This window comes from Mirounga angustirostris, unplaced genomic scaffold (assembly GCF_029215605.1).
Source record: "Mirounga angustirostris isolate CCGP_5_RB_7025 unplaced genomic scaffold, mMirAng1.0.hap1 SCAF_3, whole genome shotgun sequence".
Classification (NCBI taxonomy): domain Eukaryota; kingdom Metazoa; phylum Chordata; class Mammalia; order Carnivora; family Phocidae; genus Mirounga; species Mirounga angustirostris.
Genome location: NW_026991711.1, coordinates 156614200 through 156640019, shown reverse-complemented (window position 1 = coordinate 156640019; position 25820 = coordinate 156614200). Strand labels below are relative to the sequence as shown.

The 25820-nt window shown below is 37.9% G+C and overlaps 1 protein-coding gene across 3 annotated transcripts in view; it reads right to left on the bottom strand.

The window, feature by feature from the left end:
* Window positions 1-15211, bottom strand: part of SLC39A10 (solute carrier family 39 member 10) — a 65523-nt gene extending 50312 nt beyond the window's left edge. For 2 of the 3 annotated variants that reach the window (XM_064586843.1, XM_045868319.3), the window contains exon 1: window positions 14705-15210. The gene's annotated coding sequence lies outside the window, so the exon portion shown is untranslated. Of the gene's footprint in view, window positions 1-14704 lie in introns of all 3 variants that reach the window. The other variant, XR_010410255.1, reaches the window with a different exon arrangement.
* Between the last annotated feature and the right edge of the window lie 10609 nt (window positions 15212-25820).

The following is a 25820-nucleotide window of genomic DNA, read 5'->3' as shown; positions in this document are numbered from 1 at the left end:
GTATGCAGCAAGGAAAGGGTTTGAGAGGCAAACAAGGAGACAAAGAGATGAGATGCAAGGAGAGCAAGCCTCATATCTGCCTCCAAGGAGGAGAGTTAGGGATATTTAAAAACAAAAAAAAAGGTCTGCAGCTGTGCTTGTTAGTCTCATTAACCCTTTGGTTACCAGTTTCACACGAAACACAAAAACTGTCGGTGGTCTGTATGAGATTTAAATTGTCATGTCATGTTTTAAATGTACAGTACTCAATTTGTTTCGGTAGTCTGTATGAGATTTAAATTGTCATGTCATGTTTTAAATGTACAGTACTCAATTTGTTTATTACAAGAATTCTAAATATCTTGATTTGTCTACTTATTTACATCCAAGAGAGTATCACAGGAATGCAAATACATGAGTGACATCCTAAGTGTAATTTTAAACCTGTTAAATGTTTTTTCCTAAGTAAATCATTCATAAACTTTGCAACTTCAGTTCAGAACTGCTATACAAATGTGTGCTTGAGAATCATTTGGATGAAGTATGCATTAGTCAGCGTAGACTAAGCAGCTACTGCAAAGAACCTCTCCCAAAAGGACAGTGGCTTAAGAAAAAATCAAATTTATTTCTTGCTCAAAAACAATCCAAGATGACTGCTCCAGGTCTGTGAGCAGCTCTGCTCCAGTCAGAGACACATCAGCCTTACATGGGTGCTATTCCAATCAGCTGTAAAACAGAATCAAAGTCCAGGTACAGAAATTTCTTCTAAAGCAGCAAATGAAGCAGACATTGCATGCATCACTTCTCACATTCCAGTAGCAACAACTTAGTCACATGGCCTCAATCAGCTATAAGGAGACTGGGCAATATAGCCTCAACTACAAGTTAAGGAGTTTCTCAAGCATTCTGTGAAAGTTAAGGATCCTTTTCTAACCATAGCACAAAGAGGATCCTTGGGGTTGAGACAGGAATGGAGGACATGTTGCCTAAGTCCACTTATTACTCAACCCTAAATATTGGCCTTTACAGGATTCAGCTTTGCCCAAGCCAAGATATTCTATTGTCTCTTGAGTTCAGGAGTTTTCTAAGTTTTTGTGCATTGACAATATGTTATTTTTATAACTGACTTTTTTCACTTCAGCAAACATACTGAGTTACTTACCCAAGCCTTCTGGGTAAGATATCTATGAATGATCCTACTGCACAAGAAAGGAGGACTGGATTCTGGAGAATAGCTAGCAGTTGCCACCACACATTTAATTTAAATTTCACCTTTTGTTATTGATTTCCAGTATATCATCAGTTAAAAGTTTAAGTGTTCCATCACCGGATAACTTCTACATTAATGGCCAGGTTAATTCACAATTAAATAACTTTATCATTGTGCTAATTATACTACTTCTGATGGAAAGATTTTGCTTTGTATGCAAATAAAAAAAGAGATCCACTAATATTTTCCTGTAAAATTCACTAATATTTCAACATTAGCATCAGAACTAAGTGTTTAGCGAGGACAATGGCTGTAACTTGCTATGGGAAGTGGCGGGGAGGAATCCTGAGGGAAATTCTGGGCTGCTGTTAATGTGCTATTTCTTAGGTGCTGGTTACACTGGTGTGTTCACTTCATGAAAATCTGTCAAACGTTATACTTAACATTTGGGTACTTTTTTGGAGGTGTGTTTTATTTCAGACAAAACAATTTTTAAAAAAGATTTTATTTATTTATTTATTTATTTATAGGGCATTGAGTAAGGGGAGAGGCAGAGGGAGAAAAGACATAATCTCAAGAAGACTCTACGCTGAGCACAGAGACCAATGCGGGGCTCAATCTCATGACCCTGAAATCACCTGAGCAGAAATCAATAGTCAGATGCTTAACAGACTGAGCCACCCAAAATAATTTTTAATCCTTAAAAAATATGTATTTCAGGGACACCTGGGTGGCTCAGTCAGTTAGGCTTCTGCCTTCGGCTCAGGTCGTGATTCCAGGGTCCTGGGATCAAGTCCTTCATCTGGTTCCTTGCTCAGTGGGGAGCCTGCTTCTCTCTCTGCCTACCGCTTCCCCTGTTTGTGTGCTCTGTCAAATAAATAAGTTAAAAAAAAAAAAAAGAATATATATTTCAGGGGTGCCTGGCTGCCTCAGCTGGTGGAGCATGCAACTCGATCTGGGTGTTTTGAGTTCAAGCCCCACTTTGGGTGTAGAGATTACTTAAAAATAAAATTTTGGGGCGCCTGGGTGGCTCAGTTGGTTAAGCGACTGCCTTCGGCTCAGGTCATGATCCTGGAGTCCCTGGATCGAGTCCCGCATCGGGCTCCCTGCTCGGCAGGGAGTCTGCTTCTCCCTCTCACCCTCCTCCCTCTCATGCTCTCTGTCTCTCATTCTCTCTGTCTCAAATAAATAAACAAAATCTTTAAAAAAATAAAAAATAATAAAAAATAAAAAATAAAAAAATAAAATAAAATTTTAAAATATATATATATTTCAACTTTCAATTAGTAAAATCAGCAATATGTAGCTTCTATAAACAGACCTATATTTAACCATCTCCAAAGACAAATTTATTTTTTAACTTTTTATTTTAAATAATTTCTGATATGGGGCACATGGTTGGCTCAGTCCATTGGGTATCCGACTCTTGGCTTTGGCTCAAGTCATTATCTCTGGGTCGTGAGATCGAGCCCCACGTCGGGCTCTACTCTTGAGTGTGGAGTCTGTTTGGGATTCTCTCTCTCTTCTCCCCCTGCCCTCCCACACACACACTTCACCGCCATTCACACACTCTCCCTCTCTCTAAAAAAAATAAAAATTAAAAAATAATTTAAGATAAGTTGTAAATCAGTTCAGTTTCTATGCACTCTTTGCCCAATTTTCCCAATAATAACAGCGTATATAATCACAGTGCATTTTCAAAACCAAGAAACTGATACTCCTATAACTTAACTAAAGACCTAATTTCACTAGTTTTCATAAGCACTTAAAAATACTATAATAGAAAATCCATTTCTTAACCAAAAAGAAAAGATATTATTGGTAACCAAAAAGAAAAGATATTATTGGTAACCAAAGGATCTTGTTTAACAAACTGTATGATTATACTTAGAAGAAATAGAAGCAATTAGGTTGATAATCTATCTCCATACCAAGTTCTTTTATAAAGGCTTATAAACATCTTTAATTACAGGCTTTCTATGGTAATTTTTCCTACATGAAGTGCCAAATTACAATATTTTAATTTTTAAATAAAATTAGACACCTATATCAAGAACAAACTGAAATATAAACTAATTACTAACAATACAAATCTTTCTATAGTTTGTCTAAAGAAGATAATTATCTTTACTTCGTACAGACGTAATAGAATAACAGAAGGTTTAATGTAAAAAGATATTTCAGTATACTAAATACTCTTATTTTATAAACAGAAATCTAAGACCCAGAGAAGGTATATGACATGATTAATGTGATATTTCAAGTGTGTGGCAGTTCTCTAACTTGAATGTCTAGGACTCTCTCTGCAACACCAGCATATTTATATATCATCAAACCATAACACTATGAGATAGTTACTAATAATGTGACTCATCTACAGTATACTACCAAAACATTTTCACCGGGAAATCAAATTGTCTCCCATTATTTACAGTTAACATAAAAGAGTCACTAATATTATCAACAGATTAGTTAACAAAATGATTGCTCGACATAAGAAAAATAACTGATAGACACTAAAATTTCTATTTCCAACAACAGGTTGCTATTACTGGAAAGGCCAGTAGTATATCCTGTGTATAATCTATTCAACATTTAACTCAAAAAAAAAAGTTTACTCAAGAGGGTATTATTTATTTTTTTATTTATTCATCTGTTGGAGAGAGAGAGGGAGCACAAGCAGGGGGAATGGCAGGCAGAGAGAGAAGCAGGCTCCCCGCTGAGCAAGGAGCCCTACGCAGGGCTCCATCCCAGATCCCAGACTCCTGGGATCATGACCTGAGCTGAAGGCAGCTGCTTAACAGACTGAGCCACCCAGGCGTCCCAATAGAGTATTTTTTAAAAGGAAAATGAAAACCAAATGAAAAGAATCAGTAGTTTATATCTTGGCTCACTCATACATACACATACACACACCTATACACACACACAAATAATCACAGGAAAAATACTATAAATTTCTTAGTAAGGTTTTAAAACTAAGTATTTCAATGCTCCAGGATTGTTACTTTGAAGGACAATGGAGGACAGCAAGATCAAAAGAAAAAAAAAACCACTAAAACACTCAACCTGGATTATATAGATATATCATATTTTAAATAAACTTAATGTGAAAATCCATTTAATAAATGTACACAGTATCCCAATTTCATAAATGACTTCATTTTTAAAAAGGTTTCATTATAGAACTTCTTTAAATAAAAGAAATTAGTTTTATATATGTCCTGAATCACATAAACTGGCATTTATAACACTGAATGACTTCATTAATCTTTACCCATATTGGTAGTCAGATACAAATTTGGTTTCCCTCTGTGATTCAACAGCAGTACACACAAAATGAGACTGTTTGCATACTGAAGAAACACTAGGAGTCAAAGACCTCAGAGATCTGGCTTTGCCACTCACTTGATAGGAGTTGCTGGGCAAATCACTTAACCTCTTTTAAGTCTTTTTACCACTTAAAAAGTGGGGATATTAATCCCTGTTCTATTTCACAGTAATTATGACAACAAAATAACAAGTATGCTTTTTTAAGTGGTAAAAGCGTTAAACATTTTTCCATTTTCCTTACAATGCTAAATGCTATTTAAGTGCAAGTTATTAACGGTAATATAACCAGGATCTATTTTAATTCCCATTTCTGACATACACACTGAATATAGTATTTTGTACATAGTAAAGAACCAAGGATCAGAAACCTTTGTCCCTAATTCATCCCAGCAGTGTCACTGTTTCCAATCTGCAAAACAGGGAGAATAGCACCTACATTTATCCATCAATTGAACGAATATATATAAAGCTGTTTTGTAAAACAAGTATACTACCCTAAGGTATTACTACTATTAAATGTGGCACTAAGTATCTTTCACTTAACTTCCAAAAGTATATATAACCAGGGGGAGAAGGGGGAGTCCCTTTGTTTTGATTCCTTTGAAAAAGTGCTACCGGGCGCCTGGGTGGCTCAGTTGGTAAAGCGACTTCCTTCGGCTCAGGTCATGATCCTGGAGTCCCAGGATCGAGTCCCACATCGGGCTCCCTGCTCGGCGGGGAGTCTGCTACTCCCTCTGACCCTCCCCCCTCTCATGTGCTCTCTCTCTCTGTCTCTCTCTCTCAAATAAATAAATAAAATCTTAAAAAAAAAAAAAAAAGTGCTACCAAATATATTCAAGAGCACATTCAGCATTAGTGCATCCAAGACCAATTCTGGATTACAATACACCCAATTCACTAGTATTTGAGAAGTAGGAAAGAATTATCACAACACACCAGTTCCATTGACATTATGAAATTTTTCAAGGCATAAGAAAAAAAAAACTTTTCATGGCATAAAATATTTCAGTAATGAGTTCTTAGCAGGAACAGCTAAATCCTTGTACAGCTTCAAGTTTTGCCTTTTCATTCCCCCACTTGACCAGATACCTAATCTACTAATGCCATATTTTAATTTGGAATGCCAATGGAGCTCTTCCCAAGAAACAAGCACCATTCAATCTTTTAATATTTCCACTGAGATTCATACATATAAAAAGTCAGATACATGCTATAAGTGAACTTGGGTGTATGTAATTTAGTGACTGTGTCACTAACTTTAACAAGAGGGAATAAAAATATCTGAGCCTAGATTCAATGTACCAAATCCAGCATCAACATATCAAATCCATCTTTATTGTATTTCAAACTGTCAGGTACAAACCTACATTTTTCTCATTTTATATCAAAACAACTATCTCAAGTCTCAGCTTTTCAAGTTTTGGTTACAGGGAGCCTGGAACCATACTGTTGAAAGCCACCTATGATATTCCTGTGTCTGCTCTGCTACTTGTGAATACAAAGAACATTTGATCTGGCATTAGTAAATGTAATGGCTTTTATCAGTCACAAAATACTGAGATGCCTTTTGAAACTACTAAAATGTTTATGATTTTAGGTTACCCTTTAAGCAAATAGACTTCAACCTCTTTCACTCCAAACGCATACAAACCTACATAACATGCATCATGAAGAGGACTTAAGAGTGTTAACCTTGAGGACCTGAATTAGGCACACATGCCTAATTGACTCATCAGCACCGGCAGTTGCCTTTACTCTAAGAATAGTTACTGCCACTCTCAAATTTTTATCACTCCATTCAACTTGGCTCTTCCCTTTGCGTCACTGTTTTATGTCCCTGATTTTGCAACAGCTTGTCATTCATAAGCACTGCCAGTTAAAATGATCCTTTCCATGAGGACAGAAAAAAAAAAAAATCATAGAATGTCCAGGGCAATCTTTTTATAACATTTTTTAACATTTTTATAGATTTATAATATTTTTTGATAATGCTGGCAACACAAGCTATGTCTTTCTCACCATGGAAGCTTTCTGTGTGATTACTTTTAGGTGTCCTTAGTTATTTTAAGCCATCAAAGTCCCCTTAATTGTTGAACAAAGTGAAGATTCAGCTCTGTCATTTAACAAAATCTTACAAAAATCTAATTCAAAAGTCAAAGCTACTTAATTTTTAGTAGCAACCTACCAATTTCATTATCAATTATCAATCTTTATTATCAAGTTTAACAATGTCCAACATATAAGAAAACTATAAATTCTTTTATAAACATAGTCTTCTTAGGGCACATTCCTTTCTAACAGAGCTACATTCAGATACAGAGGTGAGATAGATTCTGTGATATATATGCACATAGAAAAATAAAAAGGAAAAGAAATTAAGTATTAATGCCAGAAAAAAACAAAGTTGTACAGCAAAGAAAAATAAGTTTATTATAATAGCTACATATTATAACATTTATAGTCATAAAAATATAACACTAAATACTGTTCTAAACCAAAATTACAGGATAATTGTACTGAAAAATAGGGGTATAGAAAATGGGAGAAGGTTCATAACGGGGAAAAGTGTGGTAAATCCTCATCTTTCACTTAACAGATAATTACTTAAATTAAAAATCAACAAGCAGTAATGAACACATTGGAGACATGGCAGTGAATAACAAAATAATCGACTAATGAAACAAAAGGAGTTCCCTGTCTCTCTAGGCAGAAGAACATGAAAGAAGGAAGACAGGGAGGACTGATTTTTTTCCTTTTCCCTAAAAACTTCATAGAACTATTAACTATTACTTTATATTCATGTAAAACTCTGGTTGAAAAAAACTAAAAATAGGCTTAAATAAACCAAGTTGCAATTACTCAGTTGGGAAAAAGAAACAAGAAAAAAACTAAACACCAGCAATTATAAATCTTAAGCTTTTGTTAAACAAAATCACATTTTGTCACATGTGAAAGAAAATGAATTACTTACAGTTTCAAGATTTTCACAAGCATTTGTAGAGTTTTAATCACAATATGCAATCACTTTAATTTCAATTTGTGCTATTATTTTTGGTTACTTGCTTGGACAATTTCAAGATGTAGGGAAAGACTACAAAAATTAACACTTCTCAGGTCTTGTTACATACTTCCACATTGGTTTCTAGGGAAATTAAGTTTGGTTATACTGCCACCATCAGTATGACCATAGCATTCTCTTTAGTACTTGGTACTATTAATTTTGGAGTGAAAGATTTTGCCTTATTTTTATTTATACTTTTATCATTTTTCCTGGTGTCTCAATTCTTACCAACATATATGGGCTTTTATATAACAGACTCGGTCATATTTCCTGCAAAAAACATCTTCAGTTCTGTGCAGTGTCTTTTTATTTTGATTAGTGTTTTCCCTTTTATGTATGTACAGAGGTTTTCATATACATGCAATGAAACCTAGGAATTTTTTTGCAATTTCTTCTATGGTTTCTAAATTTAAGATATTTTTTTCTCCCAATATTATTTTCTTCTTAAAAAAAAATAATTAAAATTAACATGACCCCTAAATTCATTTATTTTTTGGGGAAAAGAAAAATATCCATTTAACTAATAATACATACTTACCTGTTAACTAAAAAAGTTTGTATTTTATCCTCAATAAATTTTCATGTACTTGTATTTAGGCAAATCTCTTCATAGGAAAAGCCCTAACATTCGCTTTATAAATTATAAACTAAATTATATAATATTTATAGTGAATTTAAAGAGCACTTTTTTCCTAAAATCTTTCAGTGATTTGATTTTAATATACCATTATGATTTCCTTCCTCATTTTTTAATTGGTATGATTATTTTCTTGAAAATAAACATACTTACACTATGTACATCAAATTATTCACTCTATTTGAAAACTAGAGTATTCAAATTTAAAACAAATTCTTAAAAAGTGTGTTCCAAACATTAACAAATTATGAAGTCAGTTGAAGTTCTGCACTAAAAAAGTTCCAGTGGAATGGAAAACATGATCTCACTGCTTTATAATATATATTATGTAGAATATATAATATCTAACTTTTCTTTGTTATATAATGCAATTTTATATATAATCATGTAATAAACATTACAATTACATAAGATGTTTTGCTAATATATTGACTGATCTCATTGTTTTATTATATAATAACTAATCATATTCTATATATCTTGATAAGGCATATAAAATCAATCTCTCCATAGCCCCCTTCATCTAGAGGCTATGATCCTCTATAACATAGCACAAAGTATATTTCTTCCCATATAATCAGAATAGAGTAATAATTCATCCTCAGCAGAGGTGTACTGAGAAGTATTACACTAAAACATTTGTTCACAGACCTGTAAACATGCCATCTAAGTTACTTTATGAGAGGTGTGAAAGTAGAGAAGAGGAAAGGGAAGCGAACAGGAGCAGGGAGAAGGCATATAAGTAAGTATGAAACATTTTCTGCTCTGAAGGAGGTACAAGGAAGACACTATCACCTTTTAAATTAGAGAAGGTAAACTGTGAGAGATGCTGCGTTAGTATAACAATTGACAGAATTAGGTGGTAACCCAAGGTTGAAGGTCAAGGGCTTCATATTCCAACTGCAAGCGTAATAAAGGTGCCATTCCTCCCATGGAGGGAAAATGGAAAGGGGTAGAAACAAAAAGCATCTATACTATTTAGGTAAAACAAAACAAAACAAAACAAAAACACCTGAGAACTCAGATTATTACCCACAAATTTCTATTGGAATGTTTTTCTACTAGTTTTTAACTCATATATGTTCCAGGAAAATTTAACTATCTTAAATAACAGCAACATGTCAGATAACTATAAAACATTAAGAACTGGATCCAGGGGTTGGCAGACTTAAAAAAGCCAGACAGTTATTATTTTAGGTTTTGTGGGCAGTGCAGACTCTAAGGCACTACACAATTCTGCCATTATGGCACAAAAGCAGCCATATACAATACGTAAGTGGATGTGAAGGCTGTTTTCCAATATTTAATTTACAAAAGCAGGATGATTTGGTAGATGGGCCATAGCTTGCTGACCCTTGACTTAATCTACACATTTTTTTTTTTAAATTACAAATTCAGCAGACAACTGTAGGGGAAACCACTATTTTAAAACTCAAAACTCACAAAATACATAAGATGAGTTCAGAAAAAAGCTTACAGGTATGAGCGCATGGAAATGGTTTCTTTTTTATTTACAGGCATTAAAGTAATAGGACAGTGGGATGCAGACCTTTGTGATTTTGTTACTATAACTGAAGAGCATTTAGATTTTCTAATTTCTACATGAATGAAAATAAATCTAAAAACCGAAGTGATCAATGACTAATAAGTCTTAATCACTACAGGATTAAAAATAACTTTCATACATAAGATCATAGTATTCTTATTTCTAGCCCTATGACATAATCTTACTATATTAGTAAGAGAAAGGTATTTCCTACAATGTTCTGATTCACTTTTCTAATCCCCAAAAACCTCTTTTCTGAATGGAATGGATGATCCCCAAAAGTAGGGTACATATTATTAAGTATAAATATGGCTGTTAGAAATGTTACTGAAAGCGCAAGTATTACCTCATATCTCCCTCTATTTCAGCAGTAAAATAGCTACAATATAATTATAATATAATTATAAAATTAGGTAATTATAAAATTATCTACCACTCTTAGTTAAAACAATTTACTACTTGAATAACGTTTTAGATTTTATCCTTATACTCACAACCTGTAACCATTGCCACCCACCACCACCCCATTCTAGTAACATCTTTTAACATGAAAATCAAGTATTAAAAATCTCTTAAATATCCAATCCCTATATCTAGCCATCAAAAAACCCTATGTTCTGATAATAAAAAAAAATAAAATTTGACACTATTATATGTCATGTCATAGAACAATCTGTGTTGTTTTAACATGTCTGAACATTGTGTGGTCTCTTAAACAGTCGGAAATAATTTCAATAATGCTATTGTTATTTTAAACTTCACAATTTCAGTAGTAAATCACCTTCATACCTACTAGACACATTTTTGGAGATTCTGATTGTAGTCAACTTTATTTTATTGAAAATACATTTTGCTTATTTTGGAAAAAACTTAGAAGTCATTGTACAGCCAACTCACAGAACTTACAAAGAGAAATTAATGAAAATAGTTCAGCCTATTGATAATTGGTCTAATTTGAAACTTTATAGTTTATATGACTACAGGAAATCTTGTGGTTATTACAGTCCTTGAGACTCTATTTTTCAGAAATCATTCTAAGTCACAGATCAAAATAAACTTGAATTTAAAAAAACTCATCATGTAATATTAACATTCTCAAATTTTATTTTCAGTACAATCGAGGCAATACAAAGCTATATGGGACTAAATTAAGCCAGAAAGCAAATTTTTTTATCACTATTTTCACACCATAAGCCCAGATTAAATGAATAAAATTGCTTTTATTCATATACAAAATTAATCTCAAAAACACACTTTTAACATATACCTTTCCTCCTGCTTTCAAAAATCCCATATACTCTTGCAGGGAAACTTGGCATTCTACTGTCCTATCTCCATCCAAACTCACTCCATACTTGGAAAACTAGGGGCTAAAAGCAACCAAAGTTAACCAATTCAAAATGACTATGTCCATCTTATTAGTGACCCTGTAACCAGATGGAGGAAACCCCAAAATAGTCTAGCTATAATCTAGCACTATGGAATCGAATTCTAATTTAAATAGATCTAGTTTTGGTGATTAACATAACATAAATAAATAAAAATAAATAAATCTTGTTTTAGGAAAAGATGAAGGTGAAGGAGAAGCTAACACTAGGGGGCAGCATCGAGCTGCTGGGACGGTCTGGGCTTTCTTCTAACATGTAAACTTTAAATCAAGGCTAGTATATTTTTAATGAAAATTACATTATAATGAAAGGCAACTTTATAGAGTTATAAAATTTGTTGTAAATGAAGGATAGCTTTAATTGGCTACACTTCTTCCCATTTCCTACTGTGTAATTTCTCTTGCATCTTGATTATCAGTTTAAAACGACTAGTAATGTTTAAGATTTGAGAGAGAGAAAGAGAACGAGGGGAGGGGCAAAAGGAGAGGGAGAGAATCTCAAGCAGAATCTGCGTTAAGCTCAGGGCCCTATGCAGGGCTCTATCTCATCACCCCAAGATCATGACCTGAGACAAAACCAAGAGTCAGACACTCAACAAACTGAGCCACACAGGCACCCCAATAATGTCCTGCTGATAAAAGCAAAACCCAGGGCATTTCCATTGAGGTAAGCACTACAGAGACAAGGACTAACATTTTTATCCAAAGTATTTCCTTGGGTTAATCCTAAATTTAAATTTTGTTACATTCAGTTAACATTTTAAACTTGATTTAAAAGGTTGACAAACAAGCTTTGCCCATTCATTAAATAATGTCATGAGCATTATGTGACAAAAAGTTGTGGAGTATGTGCCGCCTCAAGGATTTAGTAGGGCAGGGAAAACAAGATGTACATATGGAATTTTAAGTTAAAAAAATATGAGCACCAGAAAAAAAATTCTAAGGATTATTATATGTAAGTAACAGAACAATAACAATAGGATAACTGTATCTCTGGCAAAGGCCCAGTAGAAACCATTAAACCTCATTCTGGGGATAATCAAGTTATCAGAGTTAAAGACAGAAAGTAGTCCTCCAACCACTAATGAAAAACTGAAACATTTGTATGTAGAAAAGAAGGTAATATGAACTAAGGTTTTCTGCAGTCCTTTGTTTCATTATGTAATTTATAAATATCACAGTAAACCCATGAGGTAGGTTTTTTAGCACAAGTTCATAGATAAAAGATTAAGATAAACTTGCTCACCAAATTAGTTAATAATGGGTCATAGTTTTAAACCCTAAGTCTCACTCCAATTCTTTCCAATACTGCCAATACTTGGGGACAGAGAGGTTGGAGAGAACTGAGTAACGAGGTAAATTCTCTTTAATTATAATGTAACTGTAATTTCCCTTGCTATAACACCTATATCCTATATTCTCCATAAAACAGTAAAAAACTAAAACAAAAACCCACCCCTAGAGTAGTACTTGCATACCATACTCGAAGCCTCCTAAAAGTACTGCAAAATCAGGTGCTCAAAAAGGGGGAGAATCTGTTGGCTTTTAAATTGTAGAATATTAACTGGTAATGGGAAGAACAAATACTACTTATCACACAACATATTACTGATGTCAACTCCTAAGAAAGGTCTTCCCTGACCACTTCTTTTAAAGCAGCATCAAAGTCATTCTTACACAGGGATTCTTAACCAGGAGTCTGTGTACAAAATTCAGGCTTGTGAATCTAAATTTAAAAAAATGCATCCTCATTTTAATCTCTGAAAATTATTCTTTCAGTTATGAATGTAGGCAAAACCACAGAATATGTAGTACCTGATACTTTATCATACAAATTATATCCTTTAATGATCATTTAGTCACTAGCCTGAAATTGGGCATTAGAACTGAAACTACTCTTGATATTTAATGCTCTACTAAAGCATGGATTCCTTCATCTTATTTAATATTTTGATTATCTCAATGTAATTGGGTGTGTTGTAATCCTATATATTCCACATTTAAAAATCATCAGTCTCATCACACACACACACACATCCCTCCAGTACATCAATATTCAGTAAGTATAGGGATGTGGGTTATCTGGTATGGACCCCCCAAGTCTTGAACAGTGACTGACTCATAAAGGTACACAAAATTTGTAGAACAAGAAGTCTTAAAAAAAAAAAAAAGAGTATACAAAAGTCTTGATTTAAGGCTTTCCGCTGTATTATAATGAACTACACTCTAAATTTCCAGCTTTTCCAGTATATTATGTCCTTAATTATGTAAAGCTGTCACGTTAGTTTTGCTCCATCGAGAACGACTCCGTTTCAAAGTAAAACTAGAATACCGAACAGTGTGTAAGACATTCAATGAAAGAAAAGAAAAAAAAAACCAGTATAACCTACTTTTTAAAAAATTATGTGCTTTACTGTTACTCTTTACTACTTAAAACAGGGACTTGTGTGAAGGACCCTTCCAGTGAGGGCTGCGGATGTTGCTGATCCTTCTTCCTCGTGCCCAACTCCTCAAGACAGCCCATGTGGACAGGCTCCCACGTGAACAGTCTTTACACAAGCCGGGGGAAGATCTTCAACATCATCGCCTGCGCCCTCATACGGCCCCTTCTTAGCTGGGGTACTCGAGGACCCCAAGGGAGAAGCGAGTTGAGCAGACCCCAGAGCAGGGGGGGGCCGCGGCAGCTCTCCTGCTACTTCCCCAGCCGGGACCCACGCCGCTCACCGCCGACGGCTTTCAGGAACAAAGCCCGGGCCGCCACGCCACCTTCGGGCCCACCCGGCCTCCCCCTCCGACTCAGCCCCAGCCCCGCCCTCAGCCCTCAGCTCCGGGGACCCCAGCGGGCTCAAGAATTAACTCCCCCGCGTCCCGCCTCGGCTTTTCGGTTGGTGGGGCAGGAAAGCCTCCAAGAGGCCTCCCGCGGTAGGAGCACAGGCGCCACCGTCCGTTAGCCTCTCGGTGCCGGAACAGCGGCTCCCAGGCTCCATCCCGGGGGCCCCTCGTCCGACCCCAGGAGAGACCGGAGGGAAGGACAGGACAGGAAAAATCGGGGCATTCGTCGCCTCCGCAAGTCCTTCCAAGGCCTGACTGCGGATCCTCCCACCCTCCGGGCACGGGGTCCCCGCCTCCTCTGGCGACGCCACCCTCGGCCCCCAGGCCGCCCGCGCGCAGCCCCCTAACCGCCGCCGCCCGCCCAGCGGTCACTCCCCCACTCCCCGCGCGGGTCCCCAGCCTCAACAGGAGTCTGGGTCAAGCGCGGGGTCCCGCACGCGGAAAGAAGACTGCCCGGCCGCCAACCCCGCGGCCGCCCAGAGCGCACACGAGGAGCCGCGGCGCCCCACGCGCAGCCCACCGCGCGCTCTGCTCCGGCTCGCCGCCGCCGCCGCCGCCGCCGCTGACTGCAGCGCCCGGATCCCCGAGGGACCCGGCCCGGACTCCCCCGTTCTTGTCTCCCTTTCTACCCCCCCGCCGTCCCGGGACTCGCAGTCTCCGCCGCGCATGGGGCCGGTTCTGGGGGAGGGAATGTAAACAAATCGGGGTTTTATAGTTACCTCACACTCGAGTGCCGTGTGCATCTCCTCTCCGCTCGGTACCAAACCCCGGCTGCACCAAATCGTGTATTCACCAAAGCCGGCTGCGCTAAGTGCGTCGCGGAGGCCCGCGCGTCAGACACCAGGCTACGCTACCGGCGTACAAGGCCCACTCAGGTCCCTGCGCAGCCGCACCCCGTCCGCCTATGGGTGCTACGCTCTGGGCGTACACGCACCACCCAGCCATTCACTTCGGATAACGCAACTTGCGGAAGGGAACTGCACCACTCTCGGATTCCACACGGACAGACCGAGCAGTAGGAAATTCGAGTCTACGCAAACTGCGGAACTCCGTGGCTCCGCGGTAGTTTTGTTCCAAGAAAGGACGCTGCGGGGGAGTTGGGGCGGCTTCTAACGCATGCGTGGAGCGCCCTTTACCGCTCGTCTTTTCTCCTGGTTTTGCGTGTCGGTTGCTGCAGCCCTGGTGAGGCGGATGAGTAATGTAAGCTGTCAGCGCAAACGCTTTAGCCAAAAAGTATCAGATTGATAAATTGAGATATTTATCTGTACCATCCCCTTTGTTAAAATAACCTCTCAGTCTCTTAGGGCAAAAAGGAACTACTATTTAATGCGAAGTACGAGGTCTTTTGCATAGTTCTTTCCCCACCCCACAATTTATTCTCAAGCGCACTTCCTGTGGGCCTTCCAAGCGTAAAAGAAAAAGTTGAGTTCAGAGAGCATGTCGCGCACTTATGGTAATTCTTGAGACTCTGGCAACTTTCCAAGGTTTTCCACCACCTCCTACTGCCTAATTCACTGATTATTTCATAACACCCAACGGGCAAGAACTCCTGATCCAGCCAAGCAATTCCATGGACTCCTGCCTACCTCGTGCTCATTCTTGCTCCCATTCCTTTGCTCACACCATACTTGCCATCTGAATTGTCTCCTCCCCTTTTCTTAAGCAATTCATAACCCATACTTTCTTAAAAGGTGGCTCTGGACACCTTCCCTTTGTTCCATTACTTTGCTTCCTGCAGGTATTTAATCTCCATGGTGAGGCTTATCTGTATTCTGTCTGGTGTGCCTATTTCTGCATCCAGCCAGAATCTAATAGAGTCAGTTCTGGGGTGTCTTAGTGATGTCTAGCAGAGTGCATAAAACCATGATCAATAGTAATAACAAGCTTTACTATGTGTCAGGTACTTCCTAAGTGCTTTACATATATATTAATTTCATGCTCGTAACACAGTGAAGTAGATATTATTATCCCACCCCAGGAAACTGAGGCACAAGAAGTTAAGTAACTTGCTTAAGATCACAGAACAGATAGGGAGGAGAATTGGGATCCAAACCCAGTTAGTATGGCTACATATCCTGCTGTTCAGCATATTTATCTTTGTGAAGCAAGATTCTATTTTTGTTTTGTATCTCTACAAAGAACATCTTTTAGGTACTTAGTAAATGTCTATGGACTGTCAAGATACTAAGCTTCTCATATCCCTTCTTTCCTGTCTGGGAAAGTCCGTCCATTGACAACCCCCCCCCCCCCCCACTACTGCAAGTTTCCAAAGCTGTTATTAGGCAGAGAGAACTCCTGAGGTATAGGGGAGAAATCAAGTCAGATCCTCGTGTCAAGTTTCACCATATCACTAACTGTGGGAGACCATGATCATGGTCCTAAGATTCATGGATAAATTAAGGGAATTGGGGGGCGCCTGGGTGGCTCAGTCGTTAAGCGTCTGCCTTCGGCTCAGGTCGTGATCCCAGGGTCCTGGGATCGAGCCCCGCATCAGGCCCCCTGCTCGGCGGGAAGCCTGCTTCTCCCTCTGCCACTCCCCCTGCTTGTGTTCCCTCTCTCACTGTGTCTCTCTCTTCAAATAAATAAATAAATAAATAAATAAATAAATAAATAAATAAATAAATAAATAAATGGAATTGGTCTAAATTTATTCTAAAGTCCTTAGATCTCATAAAAGCAGAACTAATGTCCTTAGATTTCATAAAATCAATATGGTACATCTTCTAGGTACAAAGCATTATAAGCTTCCAAATTACACTTATATTTTAAGGCTCATAATTATTAATTTTAAGGCTGATAATTATTTTATTGACATTATTTTCAGTACCTTTACCATATACGCAATATCTTTCTTCTGAATATCAATAAGATACAGTGCATTCCTTATATCTTAGGGTACCCACAATGCTTTTTCACTTTATAAAGCTAATTAATGTTCAGCTGGTTCACATAAGTGCAGCTGAACTGATTTATCACATATTCAAATACTTCCATACAAGTTTGTCAACAGCTGCAGTTCTGAGTCAAATTCCTCAAGAATTCGAATTCCCCACCCTGTACCAGCCCTTTCTCTCAGGATTCTCTAGACCTCCCACATTTCAGGAACTAAGGGGTTAATGCCTGGCTAAGGGGAGAAACCTGCAGGACCCACCTGTTATCAAAGACCTTCATTCTGATTGGTTGGTGCCCTTGCTTTACCAACTGTTACATATCTTAAATATCATCCTTGCATAAAACTATAGGGTAAACCTACTTGAAAATAGACCATGTCTCCTCCCACTTCTATTCACTTACCCAAACATTCATATATGATCAAGTATATGCACTCTTATTAGGGCAAGGCTTAGAGTAAAATTACTACATATGGTAAATGAGCGGAAAACTAGTGTATTACTTTTCCTAGTGGGAAAAGGAATCTCAGCAAATGACTTGAAGGCTTACTCAAAATCACCTGCTGAGTTAAACAATGGAGAGTGCTGCAAAAACATCACTGTAATGTATGGTTTATTTTTGCCCATTTTATATATAAGGAATGTGTCAGAGTAAGGAAATTCTAATATGTTAGAATCATAGAAGATCTATTTAAGAAGATCTTAAGAAAGAGAGCAAGAGAGAGCGTTGTGTGTGAGAGAAAGGCAGGGGAGAGGAAGAAAGAGAATCCCAAGCAGGCTCCACACCCAGCGCAGGGCCCAACACAGGCCTAGATTATGACCTGAGCCAAAATCAAGAGTCGGACACTTAACCAACTGAGCCACCCAGGTGCCCAGAATAATAAAACTTTCTAAAAGGATTAGTAATTTTTTTTCTATCCACCCCATTTGATTCATAAAGAAGCTCACCTGAACTATAAAAACAGTATAGATGATTTGCAAATCTTGGGGGATGGGGGAAAGAGAATATCGAATTATTTATAAATGGTTTACCTTTCATTTGTTTTTGCTTATTCACATTGCTTCGGTCAGTTTTATTTAACATATCTAAAATTTTAAGCATGACTAATCTACCTTTGTGAGGCATGACATAATAAATCCGATGGCCTGGGGTGCCTGGGTGGCTCAGTCAGTTAAGCATCTACCTTCGGCTCAGGTCATGATCCCAGAGTCCTGGATCGAGCCCCCTCACTCCCTGCTCAGTGGAGCGCCCTCTTCTCCCTCTCCCTCTGCTGCTCCCACTGCTTGTAGTTTCTCACTCTGTCAAATAAAAAAATAAAATCTTTAAAAAAAATTAAAAAATAAATCCAATGGCCTTTTTTGCTCCTCAGATTAGAAAAGAACCAGCTGCAATAAATACAGAAAATAAGAATCACTTCCTACCTTAATCTTTAGTTGTGACTAAAGGAAGTCTATGTCATAAACTTGGTTTCCCTCTAGTAGAGGAGAAAATTGTCACCATCCACAACAAAGTTAAGAACTTTTAATTAAATTTCTAAAGAACATTAGTGATTCAAAGACATCAGACCTTTCAAACAATTGTTCTTTCCATGAGTTAAGATTAGTAATAACTAAAGATAAAACCCTTATATTCATGTTCAGTTTAAACTCTGATCTTCAGGAGCGCCTGGGTGGCTCAGTCGGTTAAGCATCTGCCTTCAGCTCAGGTCATGATCCCAGGGTCCTGGGATCGAGCCCCAAGTCAGGATCCCTGCTCAGTGAGGAGTTTGCTTCTCCCTCTCCCTCTGCCCCCACCCCCCTCATGCTCCCTCCCGCCTCCTCAAATAAATAAGTAAAATCTTTAAAATATAAATAAACTAATTTTTACATGGCCAAAAAAGTTTGGTTCAGACAAAGTCATGCCTAGAGGAAAGAGAACAAGGAAGACTAAATTATATGGAACACTACATCAAAAACTAATGATGTAATGTATGGTGATTAACATAAGATAATAATTTTAAAAATAAATAAATAAATAAATTATATGGATATACAGCCCTGAGGTGGGGGGTACCAAGTACCAGGAAAAGGTGTTAACGAATTGAAAAAAGAATATATAAACCTAGGCCTCAAAATTAACAGCTATCTACTCACTTTTGGAGACTATGTATTTCAGCCTGGAGATTGAGGCCCCCCACTCCGGATCTGAAGCCAGAGAAATGTAAAAGGCAAACCCCGTTTCTGTTCTTTAAGCCCCATAGCAAGGTGTAACATCTAACATGTCAAGCCCACGGTCAGGATGGGAAGTGGGATCTGTGGGGCAGTCTTTTCCTGATCTCTTGAGAAATGATGGCTCTGCCATCTCTTCTTAAGACTCATCATTCCTAAAACTAAGATAGACTGTGCAAGTTTGCATGGAAGCTCTCATTAGAACAGTGTGGCTGCCCTTGCAGCCCTTTCTAATGAGCAGGACTCATGTCACTGACAAGACTATCCTCTAAAACAGAGCCCACCACTGAGGACGATACACAAAGGCAGGGAGAGAGCAACCCATCCCACCCTGGTGAGAGACAAATTTGACTGATGTACCTGTCAGGTGAGACCATTTTGAGTTGGTAGACTTGTGCAATAAAATGAGTTTCAGGCTATCTGCACAAATGAAAACAGATTCGAGAAATGAAACAACTAATACAACAGTTCAAACAACTCCCCGCCTCCAGTAGAAGTTAACTTTTATGTCATTGCCTAGATGATGCTAACATTACACTAGGCAGATCCCTCAGTTTTGGTTCATTGCAATACCAACAAAAGGACTTTTAACATTAGACAGGAAGAAAGACAACAATGGAGAGGCTTAAAGTTCCTGATTTACCATGGCAAGTCCTTTCGAAAATAGGAATGAGACCTAGCCTAGGAGAAGTCGGAATACCCACTCAGAAGAATGAATGAAAGGAAGAAGCTCACAGCTGGAGCCATGGTGACAGGCAGACCACACATTTGCCCACATGATGGTAAAAGGAAGATGTCTTGCCCCAGACCTAGTCTATTGTGCTCATCAATCCCCGGAATTTCATATTTAGAACTTTATTCCTGGGACTTGAAAAGGGACTTTGACCCTAAGGGAAGTTACCACTATTCTATTACTTGTTTATACTGCTGTGAGAGTATATTTTTTCATGCCTTTTCTGAAGAAGAGGAAGTTTTAACAAGGGAGGAAATATGATTATCTAGTTTCCTAAGGGTAGTGTGGTACAAAGGGACAAAAGGAAAACTACACAAATTGCCAACTTCTCAATCTTGCTTCTAGCCAGCCTTGTTCACTTACAGAATACTAAGATGAAGAAAACCAGTAGGTTTGGTAAGCAGTCACTTGAACCAAGCATGAGGGCCTAGATGCCAACGGGCAGCCACTTTGGATCTTTCAGAACTCTGAAAGCACAGGAAAAAAAAAAATCAACTTTCCAAACCTTAACTCCTAGTCCAAAGGAATTTAAAAAGCAACATAAATAATCCACATGAATATTGCAAATTCAAAGAGGATTTGTGGATGGTTATACTTCAATTTAAGGAAAATTATCAAAATGGAAGTGAATTAGCAATAAGTTACCATGTAAATATATTTTTAAAAGATTTTATTTATCTATTTGAGAGAGTGCGCACGTGCATGAGTGGCGGTTGGGGGGACAAAGGGAGAGGGCAGGGGGACAGGGCAAAGGGAGAAGCAGACTCCCCGCTGAGCACAGGAACCCAAACATCTCCATCCCAGGACCTTGAGATCATGACCTAAAGCCAAAGTCCGACGCTTAACTGAGCCACCCAGGCACCCCTCCTTGTAAATATTTTTTAAAGCAGGTTCATTTGTTTAACTGGTTAAAATTAATAAACTCATTTTTAAAATTCATTTAAAATGTCATCACATGAGAGCATATTTCAAATCTTGCCTAGAGATTCCAAGATAATTAGTAATGAGACCCATTTCACAACTGACATTTATGAAAACAAATACATCTTTTAAAAATCAAGATACACTAGGTTTAGCTTAACAAACATTGCTTACCTTTATTTATTAAAAATTTGACAGCAAGAGTGCAGCAAAATTCTAAACATTAGGGAAGGCAGTAAATGAATTGTCAAAACAAGAGTAGCTTCTAGGGATTTCCAAATTTTTCTTGCACTGTTTCTAAGTAAAGCTCAAATTATATTTTATTTTTACTAGAATAAGCCATTTTTGCATTCTTCACAGAATCCCATAAACCACCTATTCTTACCATTTCACATCTTTAGAGAAGGTCTAGATACTCCCCAATGTTTTTTGAGGAATGATTCTGGCAGTGGCCAATAATTAAGAACCTACTATGCTTGGCTTGCTTCCTCATAGATGATCTCACCTACAGCTTCCAATGATTTCATCAACTCAGGTTTCATTCCAATTACAGTGACAGTTGCTTTCTCTAGGCAATTAGGTTTCAGTCTTTCTTCCCACCCTAAATATGGGAATATGTATAGTTTAAAATGTGTCAATTAGTTTAAATGAGTTAAATATAATAACTTATTTTATCCCTGTACAGCCCTGCAAGGTAAATATGATTATGCCCATTTTAGAGATGAAGAAAACTGAGGTGGTTACATAGCATGTGGCAGACCCAGGACCCCAGTCCAAACAGTCTGGCTCTGGAGGCTATGCTCTTAACCCCTGCATTACTTTACCTCTTATATCAAAGCTATCCCAATTTTTGTGAGGGGTATCTATATTAGTTTCTCTGCAAAGGTTGGTAATTAAAAAAAAAAAATCCATAGAACCATAAACGGGTGGCTTTTCAGTCTGTAAACGTTGCAGGTCAATGGAAATTTTAAATGGAATAAAGAATAACATAAAAAATTTTCAAGATACTTATAATGTGAACATTTGTTCTTTTTTGCTTTATCTTTCAGCTTGAGTAGCTTGAATCAATTCCAAGGGAGATGTTTATTCCACAGTTTCTTAAATTAGAAAGTTAATTAGCCAATCTGGTTATACATTTAGTTGAAAGCTTTCCCCTCTTTATGGTGATTTGATGTCGTTGTTCAAGTATTTATTTATACCAGTAAAGTTATATTAAAAATTAAGCAGAATCAAGTGTATGTTAACGAATTTGATCAGTCATGTAAAAGTGAGCTATTAACGTGCTCATCAATAAAGACTTGGTCAGGTGCAGGCAAATATATCCCAGCAAATTTAAAGTGAAATTCACTTAGGGGATTAAACGTTCACTCCACTCCAGTCCTTAGATTTATCTCTATCCTCTGCAAGTCTCCCTTGGAAAAAGAGACAAGTGTTAATTAAGGATTGGAAATATCTTCAAGCAAAAGTTTATGTCCCTTTTATGTTGCAAGCTATGCTTGTTAAGTAGCTAGGAAATGAGGGTGAACAAAATAGGATTCTTGCCCTTCAGTAGCTTACAATCCAGTCAAGGAGATTGTAAAGGAGGCAATTTTAGTACAGTATGAAAAGTGCTATACTGGAGATAGGTATGGGTTGCTATGGTAACCAAAGCAAAAATGTCTTCAAAAAGGAAATGACATCCAAGGTCTGACTTAAGGATGAGTAGGACAGAGCCAAGTAAAGGGCAGAGGGCAGAGCAACGCAAGCAGAGGGATGAAATGAGTAAAAGTGTGGTTCTCAGTTGGGGAACTGAAACCTGGGGTGTTGATGTGTGTTTTGACATGCAGGATTAGAAGCGATGAGACAGGACCAGTAAGCCAGGCTTTTGTGTACCATACAGAAGAGTCTGAATGCTACCCTGAAGGCAGTAAGAGCTCTGACAAATAAATAAAATCTTTAAAAAAATATATACTGCTTACAACAGAATATCACTGCTGATTTTCCAGCATTAATAGCATCTGATCAGGAATTTGTTTTTCTTTTTGTTGTTGTTGCTGTTGTTGTTGTTTTAAAGACTTTATTTATTTATTTGAGAGAGCGAGCGAGAGAGCGCATGGGGGTGGGGAGAAGCAGATGGAGAGGGAGTGGCAGACTTCCCCACTGAGCAGGGAGCCTGATGCGGGGCTTGATCCCAGGACTGTGGGATCATGACCTGAAGGAATTTGTTTTCTTAAAAAAAAAAAAAAGTAATTTTCATGGTGTATTTATATGGTAGAGTGCTCTGCAGCCAAAAAGGATAATCTAGATTACCAGAAACTTTCTCACCCTTTAGGTTTCACTTTCTCTAAGAGGCCTTCTCTATCCTGAGAGCCCTCTCCTGCACTAACTTAGCATGATTCTCTTCTCATTACATACTATTTCTTTCCTTTATAGCTCTAATCAGTTTTAAAGTCCCCCACCTTCTTCCCCCCAATGTTTCCCCCTTTCTCTGTGTGTCTTTAATTGTGTTTTGTCCCTAACCAAACTCATCCTGACAAAGGGCCATGGGAGCTGTCTTACCAACAAGGTCTGCTCAAGGCCGAACGTGGTGCCCTGAATGACTGGTCTGAATGAGTGGAATGCCAGGTTTAACACTAGAGAACATATAATGAGATGCTGTGTTTGGAGAAATAAACACATGGAAGTAGTTTGTAAACTGCATTAGTAGTGGTGGGATTTGGGGAAGGTTATTGGCATTTTGTAACTTCTCTATCCTAATACTGTTACTACCACTACTAATGAACAATTATTCAATGTTTTACTAGGCATTAGAACTTCCCTAAGATAATGGGCAAGCGTAAATGTTTACTAGGCATCAGAGTTCTCCTAAGTCCTAAGTCCACTCATATATTTTCTTATTTAATTCTCACAACAACCCTATTTGCTCTCATTACACCCATTTTACTGATAAGAAAATAACTGCAGAGAAGTTCTGTAACAACTGGGCTAAAGTTACAGTCCAAGCTCAAAGCCCTTGATCTTAAACCACTAAGCTATTTATCACGTGTGTGTGTGTATGTATGTGTCAGAGAGAGAGAGAGGGAGAGAAGAAAATGTACTTGCTAAATTCTCAACTCCTGTTTTAAGAAACTAAGGGCCAAGTTGTTTTTGCCAACAAAAATGTTTTTCTGAAGCTATAAAGATAGCAGTGGCTGAATCACTAGAATGGCACCTGCCAAATTTATACAAATCCACAACCAAATCCCCCCACTCACACTTACCTGGCTCTCTGGAGGCACAGGTAAACCAAGGCTTCTATATTGTACGAAAGCCAATGTTCTCCAGTCCTAACGCGTGTGTGGGCTATGTCCTGGGAGACCCAGAATATGAGCCTTTTATCCTTTAAGGGCAGAGAGTCCACAACAAACATTATAATTATCTTTACAATGAATTGTATGTATGCCTGTGTGACTATTACTCTTTACTTGAACTCTCTAGAATTTACATGAAATAGAGTGGCTACTTTTGAATATGGTTCCAGCATGAGCCTCTTCCTGTATGTTTCCCAGTTCTTTAGTTTTACTTCTGGATACCTGATTTATTAGCAATGTTACAAATGTAAATGGAATGTATCTTGACCCTTTCAGTCGATATTGACTGCAAAATAACCAACCTCTTCAGCAGAGATATTTCGTTTTCTCTCATAAACCTTTTATTAAATGGGAACCACACTTGGGAAATATTTGCACCTTTGCTATATCATCCAAGACGAATGTTATGAATCATCTATATCATCTTCTATGTTCTAATTTTGCTTTTACATCTGTATAGATAAAAAAGGGAGTAGGAAATGGAAATCAGGTATCAAGAGAATTATCTGAATTTCCAGCTTCCTCTGCTCTATTAAGCCCCTGGGGCATTGGTCTATCCAAAAACTAGATCAAAGACTAGATCCTAGAGAATGGCTCCTATTAATTAAGTACCAGATCCAATATGTAATTATGTCCCTTAGGATTTTGACCAAAGGTTGAAAGAGAAAGTCAGAAAGCCTAAAAGTTTGGAAATCTGTGTGTGTGACTTTAGGTTCAGAGGGCTCAAGTGCCTGTGTCAGGCCAGGTGTTGTGTCTGCCACTGAAATAAAGATCAAATTGGAAAAACTATAATGACCATGTAGAAAATAATCTCTCTTCAATTATTTTCCTAATTAGTATCTGTCAAAGAATGTCTTTTGAAGCCTTTCAGCTCTTCTCATCTACAATTTACAGCTAAGTAAAGTGAAAATACAGCATTTCGTAATGGAAGCCTGTTTGGTTCCTAATTTGAAGAATCCAACTGTGAAAAGGAGTATGAGATAATCAGGATATTTTTAATACTGACCGAATATTTGATAGTAAAGAATTATTTTTTAATGTCTGATAACAGTACTGTGCTTAAAAGAAAAAAGAGTCCTTATCTTTTAGAGCTATATACACTGATGTATTTATGGATGCAATAATATGTCTAAGATTCACTTTGAAATAATGCAGTGGGAGTATATAAGTGATGCAAGACTACTCACATATGAACCACTGACAGTGGATGATGTTTATATGGATGTCACTTTACTATTTTCCCTGCTTTTGTGTTTTAAAAATTCCAAATAGATGATACAGATGATTCATAACATTTGTCTTTGATGATATAGCGAAGGTGCAAATACTTCCCAAGTGTGGTTCCCATTTAAAAGTTCCAGGGTCGGGCGCCTGGGTGGCTCAGTTGGTTAAGCAGCTGCCTTCGGCTCAGGTCATGATCCTGGAGTCCCGGGATCGAGTGCCGCATCAGGCTCCCTGCTCAGCGGGGAGTCTGCTTCTCCCTCTCCCGCTCCCCCCTCTTGTGCTCGCTCTCTCTCTCAAATAAATAAATAAATAAAATCTTAAAAAAAAAAAAAAGTTCCAGGGTCATGAGATGGAACCCTGAGTTGGGGTCCCCACTCATCACAGGATGTGCTTGAGTTTCTCTCTGCCTCTGCGTGCCCTTTCTCTCTCTCTAACACATCTTAAAAACAAACAAACCAAGAAACGAAGCTCTAACACTCCTATATTTCATTTCATTTGAATTTTTATACTTTGCAGCTCTCCACATTCA